Source organism: Artemia sp. Qi Xiang Cuo, chromosome 12 (genome assembly GCF_049724085.1).
Source record: "Artemia sp. Qi Xiang Cuo chromosome 12, ASM4972408v1, whole genome shotgun sequence".
Taxonomy (NCBI): domain Eukaryota; kingdom Metazoa; phylum Arthropoda; class Branchiopoda; order Anostraca; family Artemiidae; genus Artemia; species Artemia sp. Qi Xiang Cuo.
Window position 1 is genome coordinate 45,770,013 of NC_142805.1, and position 17,371 is coordinate 45,787,383.

Consider the following 17,371-nt stretch of genomic DNA (forward strand, 5'->3'; position numbering starts at 1 on the left):
ATGAAATTTTGTTGAAGTAGAAAAAAGAAATGATTTTTATAATACTATGAAGGAAAACAAACCTTTTTGAAAAATGTTTGTTGAAACCAAACAGTTTCAAATTTTGTTTTTATTGAAGTTTTGGAGTTAGACTAAACTTTTGAGCAGAATATTTATCGTAAAAATATATTTTACATTAGCTTATTCAATAATAATTAAAAAGTATGTTCATTAGCTCTTCCATTGATTAGTAATTTTTACTTTCATGATTTTAATTCGGCTCTTTTAACTAGTGAGAAATTTTTTGACTAAACAACATCCCGAAGCTGCCAATATTTTTAAAAAGTGCACATGTTGATTGACTAGGTTGTAACCATATTTCTTCAATTCAAGTTATTTTTCATTTATTTCAGGCTGTAGAATATGGAAAATGACAGTATTAAACTTTTGTAATGTGTCATAGATGATTACTTTACGGTGGTAAACTGCTGGTTTGTTGAAGGAACCATGTCAAGAAAACAATTCTTACTTCTTAATATGCATTATAATTGTAGTTATTGCATTTTGACTAATGTTGCACTGTACTATATAGCCCAAATATTATGTATCAAATAGGCTACTTTCTGCAACCTGTCACATTTGTTTTTCTGGTTTTTATTTTGTCACAATTAAATCAATTTTTGAGTACATAAGCTGAAACAAGTGAGATGCATTGGCACAATGCATAGCTAGGAAATATATAATTTTTTTATAGGCCTAGGCTATATTAGCACAGTAGGGGAGGTTGAGGGAAGAGTATAGTAGAGCTATTGTCAAAATGTTTAGGGGCTTCTTGCCATCTTTGAAAGTAGTTGAGATAGGTAAACACTTTCAAGACTGAATTCAGCACCTAAAATGTACTATGGGAAGGTATTGCCAAGCTACGTCTATTCTTTTCTTATTTCTAGGTCTTAGAGGACTGTATAGGCCAGGATACCACCAGATGGCTAATTTGACAATGTATAGGCCTATAGCCTACAAATCTTTTAAATTAGCCAACCAGCCAACAAGTATTTTAAGCCTAAGAGTCTAGCTGGACATAAGGAAACATATTAAGAAAACAATTCTTTCTCCATAATTTGCAGAATAATCCTAGTTAACACATTTTGCAGGGGGATAGCCTTTATTTTCACTTCTTTCCTTGTTTTTCTAAATTTTTTAGGAGCTATATAGCCTAGGCTATTTCCAGAATATATACCCCCTCCCCCCGCAGGTACAAATATATAAAAAAACTTGTATCTTCAATCTAAATATAACATACAATTGAATAAAAAATGAACTTTATTCCCACATTAGCCATATGGTGGATGTCCGTATAGGCCTACATGACCTAGCCTATCTAAAATGTGACAAAAAACTTTTTGCCTTAACTTTGAGTTTTCAATTTCTCTTGTTGTTCTTGTTTAATTGAGTTTTGAGCAATTCAACTACTCATATACATATTATCCTCTATTAAATCTTGGGCTTTAAAAGAGCCATGCCACTTTGAATATCACACAGATATGTACCTATTTGGCACAGGCCACATCAACTCTTGAAATATCATAGTGTTGTACTAAGACATTGTACCAAGTGCTATTGCTTAAATCACTAGCATTATTCTGCATATCACATCCTGCTATGATCACATAATATGCCTAGATAACATTTATAATATATAAGATAACATTTAAAACAGTTAATATGTATATACAGCCCACATTACCCACATACATAAGGGTGGCAGCAAAGAGGATGCAAGCAATTACTGGCCAATCAGTGTCACCTCTGCAGTCGGGAAGCTACTAGAAGCGATTGTTAACACTGCAATCCTGAAACACTTGACAACAAATAAACTATTCTCATCATGTCAGCATGGCTTTAGGTCTGGGGTGGTCGGTTGAAACAAACTTGATTGATTATTATAATTATATCACCAATCTTCTAGACCAGGGGTTCCCAGTCGACATCATACTACTCGATTTGGCAAAGGTGTTTGACAAAGTCTGCCATAAAAGACTTCAAATCAAGCTCCAAGCTATTGGGGTGAGTGGTGGTGTGGTTGAGTGGGTGATGCAGTTCTTAACAGATAGGAAACAGACGGTTAAAGTATTTGGCGAGGATGGAAGGACGTTTTTCTCTGAGGTGGCCACTGTTGGAAGTGGTGTCCCCCAGGGCACAGTTTTGGGTCCAACTTTATTTAATATATATATATAAATGACATGCCAAAAATCCTAAACAACAAAGTAAGCCTCTATGCTGATGACTTGAAACTTATCGGTTGTGCAGACACAGCAGAGAATATTAAGTCGATCCAACTGGACCTCAATACATTCACTCACTGGACTAATATTTGGAGGCTTGAATTCAATGCATCAAAATGCAAGACTCCACCTTGGGAAGAAAAACCCACACACTCAGTACCATATGGATTGTAGGGATGGGTCCCGAAATGCCATTTCCAGCAGCCACGCGGAGAGAGATCTTGGTGTCCTGGTAGACAACAAATTGAAATTTCATATTCATGCACAAGCAACTATTGTGAAGGCTAATCAGACTCTTGGCTTAATCTAAAGAATGTTCACTAGCAGATCTCCAACTGTTATGACCAAGCTATACAAGAGTCTAGTTTGACCAAGGCTAGAGTTTGGAATGTGTATCGCATGCCCAATCAATAAGACAGACCAAGCAGCTCTAGAATCAGTCCAGAGGAGGGCAATGGAATGTATTAGGGACCTCTATGATGTCCCTTATCCATCCCGTCTCTGTAAGCTTAGAATACCATCTCTAACATATTGTTGCAAACGAGGCAATGTGATAACAGTATACAAGCTCCTAAATGCTGAGGATACCATTCCTGGCCTTTTCCAACCGGACAATTCAAACAGAACTCGTGGTCATTCTCAAAAGCTTTTCCAGAAACAAGCCAACACCAGACTAAGGAACAAGTTCTTCTCAAAGAGAGTTGTCAGCTTGTGGAACTCCCTTAGCGAAAAAACAGTAACCTCTACCAGCGTGAATGCATTCAAGTCATCAGTGGATAGGGAGTGACTCAACTAACCGTGGTGCACCATTTAGGACGCCACAGATGATGATTAACTATCATCACTGAAGCTGGCGGACACAGGATTCGTCCTATTGCTAGCAAGTGCAATTTAAGGTAACATATATATATATGGTATATATATATATATATATATATATATATATATATATATATATATATATATATATATATATATATAAATCAAATAAATCATACATAAATACAATAAAGACACAAAAATTATAGAACATTATGCAGATTACAATTTTTATATACTTAGTCAATATTGATATAACCTTCCTAGGGACCAACTTGTATGACCTAGGATTGCTGTAATTGTAAAAGCACTAAAATATTTTAAAATTAAGTCTCTAAATACATTTCTTTGTAAAGCATATTTCCTACAGTTCATTAGGATATGTCTAACACCATCATACTCATTACAAATATCACAGTAAGGAGAGCTAACTCTGCCCCATTTATGCAAAACTGAATAGGTTTTAGCATGATCTGTCCTCAATCTGGAAATTGTAGCAGCAACAGATCTAATAACATGTACCAGTCAATCAGGTGATGACCTATAATCATAAAGCTCCAAATTTGGGTTTGCACACTGGCAGATCCAGGGGGGATGGGGGACCCCAGGCCCCCAAGATTTTTTCTGGTGCCCTCTCATCCTGTTTTTACTCTTTTTTAGAATCAATTTGGTCAATTATTGGCACCTTTGTCACATTAGTCTTCCCTCCAAGATTTTGCTCATTGGCACCCTTGTCCCATTGGGCCTCCCCCAAGATTTTGCTCTAGATCCATCCCTGGATTTGCACCATTTCTAATGTATGCATTAGTCTCCTTATCACATAATACATTATAAATACATGTTATATGTTTGCTTTGTGTGGGTTTTATAATTTTGGCCATTTAGAATACCCCACTTAGCTATATTATCAGCAGATTCATTTCCAGCAATTCCAACATGTGCTGGGACCCATACCAGAAGTATATCATTCCTCATACACTAATAAACTAACAATTTGGTGAATACTGTAAACTATTTCATGACTAGGGTCATTTTTATTTGTGAGGTACTAAAGGGTGGATGCAGAGTCAGAACAAATCATCTGACTCTGTGCTTGTCCATATGACTTGATATATTTTAATGCCTTATATAATGCTATTGTCTCAATTAAAAAAATAGATAGGCCACTTGGTAACTTGAAACTGCATGAAATTGACATACTTGGGATGACTACTGCATAATCAGCACCCTTATGTGACTTAGATCCATCAGTAAAAATTTGCATACTGTCTCTTAAATGGTCAGTTTGTCTAAACCAGTCATGTTTTAAAGTCATATTATTATCACTACCACAGTCAGGCATAGAGAAAAAGACATTATCCTTTATTGCACATGGTTTCTTTAATACACTATCCTCAAAGACAATCTCATTAATTAGTGTTATATTTGGGCACTCACTAGAAAGTAAATCAGTACTTCTAAAAAGCAGGAATGTTCCTATTCTTAAATCTAATATCTCCATTGTAATTACTTATTATTTCTATGTTAATTAGATCCTCATCTAAACTAGCATTCTTGGTGAAGTACTTCACAAGTAACTTATCATGTTGTAACTTAAGGGTGCTGCCCTCAATTCAATCACCATTACAGGACTATGGGTACTATGTAGGCAACCTAAGGACTGCCTAAGAACACTATGATAAACTATATCTAACTTTTTTTGATTCTTCTGACTAGTATCTATATATAAAGCTACCATACATGTATAATTACATTTTGCACATTATATTTATAAGGTTTAATCTACTCCTTATACATGGGCGTAGGCAGCATATTGTTTAGGGGGGGGCAGTTGATAGTGTGATGGAGGGCCTTTTATCAACTGCTTTTCCAACCATCTGCTTTTTCAGTCATATCTAATGTAAATTTGAAGGTCTAGGGGTGGGGGCAGTTGCCTCCCCCCCTGCCTCCCCTCCCTATTCCCATGTCCTTGTATTACCTAACAAATACTCTATATGTCTCAAACAAGTCATTGTACTATTCAAAATGAGGCCTAGGTAAAAAAAAGAATCATCCACCCTAATAATGTGATTCAAAACATTCAAGTGTGGTATTGCAGTATTATTACTTTTTTTAGAAAACCATACTAACTGTCTTCTCAGGTGATAATATCATATTGTTCTCACTTCACCACTGTTGTACATTATTCAATGCTTTTTGCATCACCAACTGTTGATAATAGGATGTTTTTCCAATTGTTGCTAGTGCAATATCATCTGCATATATATTTTGCTTTGCAACCAAGGACAGTTGAGAGGTCCAAGTCACTGCAATATATAATAAATAATATGGGGCTTAAAACACCCCCCTGAGGTGGTCCTATATCATTTTTAATCTGAAAATTTGTACTATATCCACCAGCAGATAATTTAACCTCAAGATTCCTCAAAAAGCTAGAAATCCAATTTACATAATTTATAGGAACACCAATCTCTACTGCTTTCTTCAACCGCTTGACCACATCAACTTGGTCAAATGCAGACTCCATGTCTAAGAAAACAGCAAATGTATCCTTCCTGCATATGAAACCCTGTTTTATATGGTTCTCAAGTCTAACTAGGCAGTCAGTTGTCAGGGGTGTAGTTTTCTATGGGGCAAGGGGGCAACTGCCCCTCCCAGACCTTGGCCTGGGATGGTCATTTGGTACCTTTATGGTACCAAATTACTTATTTTTTAGTTTCTACTATCATTTTCACTTGATTTGGGAAAATTGGTTCAAAATTTGCCCCCCCCCCAGGGTTTTGACAAAATTACACCACTGTCAGTAGTGCTGCAGTTTGGAAGAAAACCAAACTGCTCTTTCTAAGCAGATTTTATTACAAGCCCAAGAATTATGTTTTTTTATCAAGTGATCTATTAATTTACAGAGACAGGATGTTAGAGAAATGGGTCTTAATGAATCTGGGCCAGAAGATGAATCCTTTTCTGTTGTAGGTATTAGGATAATGGATGTCTCTCCACTCTTAGGGAGTATACCCCTCTTTAAGAGACTTGTTAAAAAGAATCAGAAGTATATTTTTGGCCTCCTCTGGTTAATTTTTTAACATTAGGTTGTGTATTTAGTCAGGACCAGTTGCTCATGGTTTTATTTTCTTTAAAGCATTTTCAAGCACTTCAAGAGTGATGTCTTCCATTGGAGGTTGGTTTATTTTGTCAATATTTGCATTACTCGGTGTTTGATGAGGATATCCATGATTATTTAAAAAAAAATATATTTTAGAAGGATCCACATTTTGTCTTCTGGACCTGTGAACTCCATGCTATCCTTTTAAGGAGAACAGGAATTTTTGGAGGATTTTTTTGGCCAGTATAGATTTTGAAATTTCGCCACATATCTTTTATAGTTGTATTATTTGAAACTTTCCTCAATTAGTTTCCTCCATCCTTCTCTTGTTTTTTGGAGCATAGTTTTTTTTTAGGACTGCAGTGGCCCTATCCATCTCTGCTTTATTACTTATTGTTGGGTTTCTTGCATTTTGGTTTCTATTTTTTTTTCTAGTGAAAAAAAAAATTCTAGGAGGGTCCTCATTTTATCTTCTGGAGCTGTGGACTCCATGCTATCCTTAATGAGGAGAATAGGAATTTTTGGAGGATTTTCGGCCATTATACATTTTGAGATTTCACCACATATCTTTTATAGTTATATTATTTGAAAATTTTTCCTCGATTAGTTTCCTCTGTCCTTCTCTTGTTTCTTGGAGGATAGTTATTTTTAGGACTGTAGTAGTCCTATTCCTGTCTATTCTATTACTTATTGTTGGATTTCTTGCATATTGGCTTCTTTTTTTTCAGCCAAGCTTTTTCACAATGAGCATTCCAGCCTGGAATGCAGTTTTTTTTTCTTAGGCTTAGATAAACTAAAAAATATCTTCACCAGTTTTCACTTGCACATTTGTAATTTGTTCATTTATTAAATCAATTTGATCATCAGGTGAGATTTTTGGGATTGAAATATAAATAAATGATGTGTGATGTATTTAGATCATTTTTCTATTCAAGAATATCTGAAGATACCAGTTTTTCCAAGAATGTATGGAGCTGTTTTTGAGAAAAAATAAATATGTACACAAATATATATACAATTATTGCTGATTTATAAGATAGTATATATATGTTACCATGAATATCCAAAATACCTTTGTATTGAACAGTGCTGTCTAAGACACTATTCCACAGTTCCAGAGGCTCTTAATAATTTTTTTCTCAGACTTTTGACCTCTTTAGATCATTTTTCTATGCAAAAATATCCCAACATACCAGTTTTCTCAAAAAAGTATGGAGGTGTTTTTAAGAAAATATAAATACATACATAAATATATATATATATATATATATATATATATATATATATATATATATATATATATATATATATATATATATATATATATATATATATATATATACAATTATTGCTTATTTATAAGATTAATTAAAAAAAACTTTCCAAAAAATAAGTTTTTCAAATAAAAGTACAGGCCATTTTAAATTTAAGCTCAGCAGATTCTTCTTCTTCTAATTCACAGCAGGTGGGCTATTCAGTTAATACTATTGAGTCGTTTCCGTTGCGATTTACGCGGGAGGACACAGAGCTACGGGCTTGGTTGCCTCTTATTAGTTAGATAGCGTCAGATATCTTCAATTAGATCCTTCGACTCAAGGACTTTAAATATAAAATCATATATTTAAATGTATCTGCTCTGTTTGCAGGTATAGTTGGCTAGGCTCTTGGCTGATAGTGAGATTTTGTGGTGTTTGAAGCACTTTAACAGTTTACAAAGCAAGGAAAGTTGTGCAGACGTTAGCATATTACATTCAAATAGGCAATGGTCAATTGTTTCATTATTCATATTACAATGCCTGCAAAGAGGGGACAGGGGAATTGAACCACTTGAATTAGAAGACTTATATGAGAATGCAAGGAAATTTAGTGAGGGGTCATATTATTTTTCCCAACAAACCAGAGGAGTCTGTGATAGATCATTTTCTCCATTATTTTCCCCAGCACAGGAGTAATCATTATGGGCCTATAAGACACAGGGTTATTTTTGGGTTTATTTTTCTTTAGGATTGGTAGGAGGGACAAACATTTCCATATATTGGGGAACATAGAAGATGCCCAAGCGTGATTATAACAATTTGGCGGTTCTTGTATGTATAAAGGCGTGAGATTCTTTATCCATGTAGGGTGTATATTGTCATAGCTGCTGCTAGTTTTGGTCCTAATATGATGTATTGCATTATTCAATTCCTGGATTGAGAATGGATTAGTTATGTACTCGGATCCTGGGCGTGGTTGGTAACTTGGGTTCATATGAATTGGGGAAAGTTTGCTTTGATTATTTGAAGTTAGCTTATTAACAAAAAGAGTTGCAAATAGGTTAGCTTTTTCATTATCATTGTCATAATGGGTATTATTATGTATAAGGTCATACAGGAGTGGGTTGTGGGAAGTCTTTTTCCCACAGATGTGGCTTATAACTCTGTGTATAATTGGATCATGTGTTTCTCTGAAGAGATTATTTGCAAAATTATTCCAGGAGTTATATTTAGCATCTATTATAGTCCTTTTTAGATTAGAATGTGATTGTAATTTTTTTTAAATATGTAGTAGTTGATGGTTTTTTTTATGATTTAGGTCCTAGCTGCCTTTTTTATTCTCCATTTATTTAGGCACTCATTTGTCCACCATGCCATAGGAATGTTTCTAGGGAAAGTTTTCCTAGGTGTTGTCCTAGGGCTAGCATGATTAGCTGTATTTATTAGTAAAGATGTCAAGGCTTCAGCATGTGTGTCAACTGTTGTGTTAGAAATGCATGAAATTTGGGTGAAACTTGTAATTTCATCATTTAGCTTATTTTGGAACATTGACCAATTTCCTTTAGTGTTGATATATTTGGAGGTATGAGATATAGTTTCAGCAGGTTGATTTAGGGAGCAAACTATAGCAAAGTGGTCAGTACATAGACTATCAATTTTATTTATGTAAATTTTATTCAAAAAATTTAATGAAACGATTTGTAGGTCAATTGTGGAAAATCTGCCACTTGTGGGGTTGAGATAAGCATTCAAGGTCTGAGGGGTAACAAAAGCTGATTCAGAATTGTTTGAAATTATGTGCTTAAGCAATTTACCAGACTCATTTACTGGTTTATTCCCCCACACGAGGCTGTGGGCATTGAAGTCACCAAAAATAATTATCTTTTTTAAAATATTAGAATTATTTATATATTTAAAGAAATCCATGGCATTTGTAGTTTGGATATTAGGGTTATAAAAGCTTATTATGTAGGTTTTTAAATTATTCAGCCAAACACTGATACCAATTGCGTCAACATCATTTGCAAAATCTGGAAAATTGATGCCACCAAATTTTATATTATAAATTCACTAATAAAGCTACCCCACCTCCTTTTCTCTCTGAAGATCTATCCTTTCTGAGGATAGTATATCCCAGAGACTTAATTTGTTGATTTTGGGTTAAATGAGTTTCCTGGAGGCAAGCAATATTAATGGATTTATTATTCATAAAAGATATTAGTTCATTTAGCTTATTTACAGATAGAATACCTGTGAAAAATAAAACTCAAAACGACCAGAAATTCACTAACAAACAAACAAAAAACAAACAAAAATCACTACAAACAAGAGTTTGGGTATTGCCTTCTTCTCTCACTGTAAAAGTCTAAAACTTACTGCATCATTGGCGCTTTACTGAAAACCAATTTTATAAAAAATATTTGCTTTTGTACCTAATATTGAAAATAAAAATTAAAATTATAGTAAAATTTTGAAGTGATTAGCTATCAGCAATTAATATCATTATACATCAAATATTCAGTTTAATTTATTAGTTCTTTTTAAAGTTGTTCAAGACGAATATAGTTTCACTACATACAAGAATTTGGATACTGCCCCCTTCCTTAACTGTAAATAAAAACCAAAAGCCTACTGCGTCATTGGTGCTTCACTGAAAACGAATTGTATTACAAATATTTTCTTTTCCAGTTCTTTCACAATTGAAAATAAAAATAAAATTAGAATTAAATGAATTATTCAACTGATGGATCTTTAAACTATATCATTATATATCAAATATTCAATTTGATGTTGTTTATACTTTCCAAGACTGTTCAAGACGCATATAGTCTTCAGTAAAGAATGACGCAGTAGGTCTTAGACTTTTATAGTGAGAGAAAGAGGCAATACGCAGACTCTTGTATGTAGTGATTTTTGTTCGTTTTACGCTTGATTTGCATATTCAATTTAAGTTTTACTCGTTTTAATATGCATTTATTCATTTATATTTATATCTATCGTATGTTTGTTTGCATTGATTGTTTATCTAATTTCTGTTTGTTTTAAGTTTCATTTATACTTCAATAGCAAAATATGTTTTTCGTTTTTAGTTTGATTTTCATATTCAATCCAAGCATTACTCACTTTAAGATCTATTTATTCATTTATATTATTACTTGTTGTATGTTTTTTCCTATGATTGTTTATTTGATTTCTGTTCGTTTTTGGGTTTCATTTATTCTTTAATAGTAATTTCTGGTCGTTTTGAGTTTTAATTTTAAATGATATTTGTATCTGCTGAGCTTAATTTTAAAATGGCCTTTACTTTTCTTTGAAATACTTATTTTTTGGTAAGTTTTTTTTTGTTAATTAATTGTTGTTTGTTTTTGATTGCAAAAACTTTCAAGTTTTTAAAAATTTCTTATTTCAAAATCAAACTTTAAAAAACAACAACAAATCTTCACCAAAGTATCAAAACTGGTATCAAAGTAACAATATCAAAGTGAAAAAAGTTTGCCATCTTTGAAGTTAATACAAAGACGCCTTCTATGTAAAGTGCCTCTGAAAAAAAAAATAAATGGAGTGTGGGGGGAGGCTAGCTGCCCTCTGATACTTTTTACTCTTAAAAAGTGAATTACAACTTTCAATTTCCAATCAAGTGATCCCTCTATGAAGGTTATACAAGCATCCCTTCCATGACAACCATATATGCCCCCAGGGCATAACTTACAACGTCTACCATTGAGCCCTGGAGGCCTGTGTCAACACTGGAGTTTTTGTTATCTGAACTTTGAACTATTTTTAACAAAATGTCTACCTCAAAATTTTTATCTGATGCATTTTGGCGTGGAGGGGGGGGACTAGTTGCCCTCCAATCTCTTTTGACTCTTAAAAAGTAAACAAGAACTTTCAATTTCCAATCAAATGAACCCTCTCCAAAGTTTATACAAGCATCCTTTCCATGAAAACAATATATGCCCCCAGAGCATTACTTATAATGCCTGCCTCTGGGCTATTGGAGGTTGTGTTGACACAGGAATTTTTCTTATCTGACCTTTGAATTATTTTTAATGAAATGGCTATTTTAAAAACTTTATTGGATAGGCTTGGGGAAAAAGGGTGTGCAGGCTATTTGCCCTTGGACATCTTTTTACTCTTAAAAAGTGAACTAGATCTTTCAATTTCCAACCAAATGAGCCCTCTCTGAATTTTATGCGAGCATCTCTTTCATATGAACCATACACGCCCCCAGGACAACACTTACAACGCCTACTCCCTGGGCCCTGGGGGGTTGTGTTGACACCAGAGTTTTTGTTATATAATTCTTGAACAATTTGAAAAAAAACTGGCTCTCTCAAAATTTGTAGCAGAGGAGTTGGGGGAAAAAATGGCATGGCGGGGGGGGGGAGTGCCCTTAAATCCCTTGACTCTTAAAAAGTGAACTAGAACTTTCAATTTTCAATCAAATGAGCCCTCTATGAAGTTTATACAAGCATCCCTTTCATAAGAACCATACATGCCCTTATGGCATAACTTAGAATGCCTTTTCCTGGGTCCTGGGGTCTGCATTGACACCAGAGTTTTTCTTATCAGACCTTTGAACTATTTTTTTTTTTACCAAAACGTCTCTCAAAATTTTCATCAGATTGGTTTGGAAAAAGAAGGCGTGGGGGGGGGTCTAGTTGCCCTTGGATCTCTTTTGACTTTTAAAAAGTGAACTTGAACTTTCAATTTCCCATCAAATGAGCCCTCTCTGAAGTTTTTACGAGCATCCCTTTCATAAGAACCATATATGCCTCATGGCATAACTTACAATTCCTGCCCCCAGGCCCTGGGGGGTTGAGTCGACACGTGAGTTTTTGTTATCTGACTTTTGAACAATTTTTAACTTATGGCTATCTCAAAATGTTTGTCGGAAGCATTTGGGGAAAAAAGGACGTGAGAGGGGGCTAGTTGTCCTCTAATCTCTTTTGACTCTCAAAAACTGAACTACAACTTTCAATTTCCAATCAAATTAGCCCTCTTTGAAGATTTTACGAGCATCCCTTCCATAAGACCCATATATTACCCCAGGGCATAACTTACAATGCATGCCTTTGGGCCCCGGGGGGCTGTGTTGACCCCAGAGTTTTTGTTATATGGTCTTTGAACTATTTAAAAAAAAATGGCTATCTCAAAGTTCTTATCAGATGGGTTTGAGAAAAAAGGGCGTGTTGGGGGGGGGGGAGGCTAGGCGCCCTCTAATCTCTTTTGACTCTGCAAAAGTGAACTAGAACTTTCAATTTCCAATCAAATGAGCCCTCTTTGAAGTTTATACAATCATCCCTGCCATGAGAACCATATATGCTCCCAGGGCATAACTTAAAAAACCTGCCCCCAGGCCCTGGGGGGTTGTGTCAATACTGGAGTTTTTGTTATATGATCTTTGAACTATTTTTAACAAAATAGCTATCCCAAATTTTTATTGGATGCATTTGGGACAAAGGGGCGTGGGGAAGGGGGGGGGGGGTTGGTTACCCTCCAATATCTTTTGATGCTTGCAAAGTGAACTAGAACTTTCAATTTCCAATCAAATGAGCCCTCTCTGAAGTTTATATGAGCATTCCTTCCATAAGAACCATATATGCCCCCAGGGCATAACTTAAAACCCTTTCATTGAAGACCTTGGGGGGGGGGGGTCATGCTCAAAGATATAAGACTTTCAACTACGTTGAACAAAATCGCTATCTCAAAATTTTGATTGGATGTGTTTCGGGAAATGGTGGGCGTGGAAGGGATGTTAGTAGCCTTCCAATCACTTTCGACTGTTAAAAAGGGCACTAGCCATTTAAATTTCTAATTGAATGAGCCATTTTGAAGTATCTACAACAACACTTTCTATAAAAACCTTATATGCCCCCAGGGCATAATTTACAACCCTTGCTCTGAGGGCTGTGTGGGGTTGTCATCCTCAAAGACCTAACTTCCAGAATTTTCAAACACATTGAACAAAATGGCTATCTCAACATTTTGATTGGATGTGTTTGGGGAAATGGTGGGAGTGGAAGGAGTGTTTGTTGCCTTCTAATCACTTTTGACCCTTTAAAAAGGCACTAGAACTTTCGATTTCCAACCGAATGAGCCCGCTTTGAAGTTTTTACGACGGCCCCTTCCATGTGAAGTTTGTCTGGGAAAAAAAAATAATAATAAAACATTGGAGCTGTATGGCCTTTATTACAGGCAACGCTATAGCGTTGCCTTGGATAGTATATATATGTTACCATGAATGTCTGGGCTCAGTATAGGCAAGTTTTCTGTTGCTAGGGAGGATTTTGAATTCAATTTCATCTGGAGATGCTTAACAATAGGTTCTGCTACAGATTGGGCTGTTTCTTTGAGTAATCATGGACAAATCTTACCCAGCAGCTGTACTGAAACTATCATTCTGAATTGAGACTAATTTGATTGATGCGTATGCTTATATTACAGAGCATTTAGATCAAGCAATCCCTGTTAACTTGGTTCTGTTGGATTTTGCAAAAGCCTTCAATAAAGTATGTCACCATCTACTAAGGCCCAAGTTATTTGTAATTGAAATACATAATGAAATTGTAGAGTGGGTGCTTAAGTTTCTTTCCTGAAGAAAGCAAATGGTGAAAATATTTGGAAAAAAATGGACAGATATTCATTTTAGAAGAAGTGGAAATATTAAGTGGAGTGCCTCAGAGAACCATCTTGGGACCAACACTATTCAACATTTATATTAATGAGGCACCAACCACAGTCAAAAATAAAATAAGTCTTTATGCTGATGACTCCAAACTCATTGGACCTGTTGATACACCCGATATGAGAGCCTATATCCAGAATGACCTATGGGTAGCCCACTTTCCTAGTGGGCAACTTTGTGAAGGCTTGAATTCAATGTAAACAAATGTCAAATAATCCACTTTGGAGAGAAAAATGAAAAATGCCCTTATCACATGTTAGGGATGGACGGATCAAGACAGACTATTATCTTGTCTGAAGTGGAAAGATACTTGGGGGTCATAGTTGACAAATAATTAAAATTCACTATGCACACACAGACAGCTGTAGCCAAAGCACTCCAAACTCCTGGCATTATAAAAAGAACAGTCACTAGTAGGTCATCTATGGTGATGACTAAATTATATAAGGCATTCGTCAGGCCTAATTTAGAGTTTGGCATGAGTGCTGCTAACCCCCTCAACAAAGGTGACCAGCAGAAGTCAGAATCAGTTCAGAGATGGGCTACAAAAGCAACTGACAGATGCAAAAATTTAAACTATTCATCCCATTGGAAGAGACTGAAACTCTCCACTCTTGTTTATAAATGTAAAAGGGGTAACATTATTATGACGCATTAGCTCCTGAATTCTAACTCCATTAAATAAGCCATTTCAACTTGACCAATCTGCCAGAACTAGGGGACACAGTCGGAAACTATATCAGAAGAGGGCTGCCAATAGACTGCACAATAACTTCTTCACTAATAGAATAGTGAGTTTCTGGAATTTGCTCACCAAAGAAGCAATCACTACCCCCAGTACTGCTATCTTAAAAGAGCCGTTGATGGAGAATGGTCATCAAAGCTGTGGCAAACTGATTGGGATGCCATTGAGATGTCCAATCGTCATCATAACTAAACAGCGATTCTACAGGATTTAATCCTTATTTCGCTGGACAATGCTATTTAAGGTAATTTTAAGGAATACTAGCAATGTCTTTAGGGTTAGTCACTTTAGTGCCATCCTCTTTGTTGAGATGACGAATGCCCTGCCTTGAAGGGTTTGCAGAAGAGGCATAACGCCAAAACTTCTCAGGATTTTTATATGATTCAGCAGCAATTAACTTTTTCTTTAATTGCCTTTCTGGTGAGGTTTCTCAACTTATTCTGGCACTTATGAAACTGTTTTAATGACTATCAAATTTGCATTGTGTATGCTGTCGCCACACCCTTTTTTTGTCTAGATGCTTTCTTTACTTTGTTTGGCAGCTGGTGGAGGGTCTTAGGGGTGACTGAAGAATATTCTTAGTGCATCTCTTTTCAGCATCAATCAGAGTGGTTTCTAAATAGTTCCATCTTATTTCAATTTTTTTTTACCATTGATAAGCATGTCTAATCAACTCTTGCAAGATCTTGTATTACGATAATTCATAATGTCTTTTCGACCTTACTATTTACTTTGGGATTGACTTATATTTTGGTTAAAATGCAGATGTAGTCGCTACTACCAACTCCCGGGAGATATGATTTTGAGAGGATTTGCTCAGGGTTGCAAGCAATAACAAGACATGGCTAATTGTAGAAAGAGAAAAAGCCAAGACAGATAGTCCAAATAATTGAGAGGCAAATGTTTAAATGGCAGCTTTTAAACATGTTGGTAGCTTTACAATCTGGGTTAGAAAGTACATCTTTCTGATAGACCTTGCTGACAGAAAGTCGGCAAGAATATCTTTTGTAATAGAAAAGGACTATTCTGTCGGGAAAACCCTAAGCCATCCACCCAACTAACCTCAGGCATATTAAAGTTGCCAAAAACGAACATGGTAGAATGCTTCATATTATTTGTTTTCGAAATGATATCATATATGGCAAGATGTTCAACAGTTAGATCAGGGGTAGAAGGACTATTATATAAAACCCAATATAAATAACTCAAGACCAAAATGACACATCACAGTTTTGTATAAAGCTGCATCCTCATTAGTGCTTCCAATCCAGATTACAATAGCACAACCTCGTTCTTTTGCACTACTCTTATTTAATCTTCGTTTACTACGGTATGCACAGGAAGAGGACAGGCGTTTACAGCTTCATCTCATTTTTGGCTCTCAATTTTGGACAGTTTCTAGTTTTTAAGTTTTGTTTACCAGCATTGGCTCTCATCTGTGCAGTTGGTCTTTTTTTGAAGTATCTGCATAGAAACAGATGTCTGTTTCTGATGTGGAATTGCATTAGAATGTCAGTTTACAGTTTATACAAGCTAACTGAAAAGATCAATGGATCAGGCTGATTAGATGAACTGGCAGCATTGTGGTTGGGGCTTGTGCTTGGCAGTTGTTGCAAATTAGTCACTACACCAACGTCAATTCGGAGATTGTTTTTCAGAGTATTTTATCTGAACTTCAAGTCATTGGCTTGAGGCAGGATGCCATATGCAACTATGTTAAAGTGTCTTTTCTGTCTGCCCTACTTGTCTTGAACCATCTTTTGAACATCAGTGTTTGCAACTTATCATCAATCACTTGACTCACTATCCTCTCAACATTAGCAACAGACACTTAACATAAAAGGGAGTTTTCTAGGCCCTGCACTTTAGCATTGATATCTTTAAGAGAGGTATGCATGTCATCTTGAAATGCAATAAACATATCTTTTATTTCATCATAATGGCATTCTGAGCTGACTCCAGCAACTGGGGAAGAGCCTACTGGGTTGAAACTCTAGATTTACATATGGGGAATACCGAGGTACTACCAAGCCAGTTGTTCATTTTCACAAAGATATCATATTCAGTAGGGGACATCAAGAGGCACTGTGCATGCATATAACCATTGGTCATATTCATTACATTGTACAGAAAGAGAACTGACAGTGAATTAAAAGAAATGTTTTATTAGTAAATTTTTCTGACAATAGAAGGATGTGCAGTCTGAGCAATCTAATTTTTCCAACCTGTAATCAACCGTTGTAAATAGGATGCAAGATATCTGAGGTTAATGTAAGGTTGGATTTTATTCTTAGTATTCTAGAAAACTAAAAAAAAAAATGAATTTTAAAACCCAAAAGTGAATTCAGCAAAAAAAAACCACATAGAACTAATTCCAAGATTTAGTAATTTGTAAGGAAGATTAGCTTTTCAAATGTCATGACCCAGCTGTCCTAATATTTTAGTTGTGGATTATTTGGCTTGAAACTAATAACGCTGGATTTTAAAGAATCTTTCAAA

At 35.3% G+C, this 17,371-nt stretch overlaps 1 protein-coding gene across 2 annotated transcripts in view; it reads left to right on the top strand.

Annotated features, from left to right (window-relative positions):
* The first annotated feature begins 318 nt into the window (after positions 1-318).
* LOC148946181 (uncharacterized) overlaps positions 319-17,371 on the top strand; it is a 72,237-nt gene continuing 55,184 nt past the window's right edge. For both annotated transcript variants that reach the window (XM_089098258.1, XM_089098259.1), the window contains exon 1: positions 319-345. The gene's annotated coding sequence lies outside the window, so the exon portion shown is untranslated. The remainder of the gene's footprint in view (positions 346-17,371) is intronic.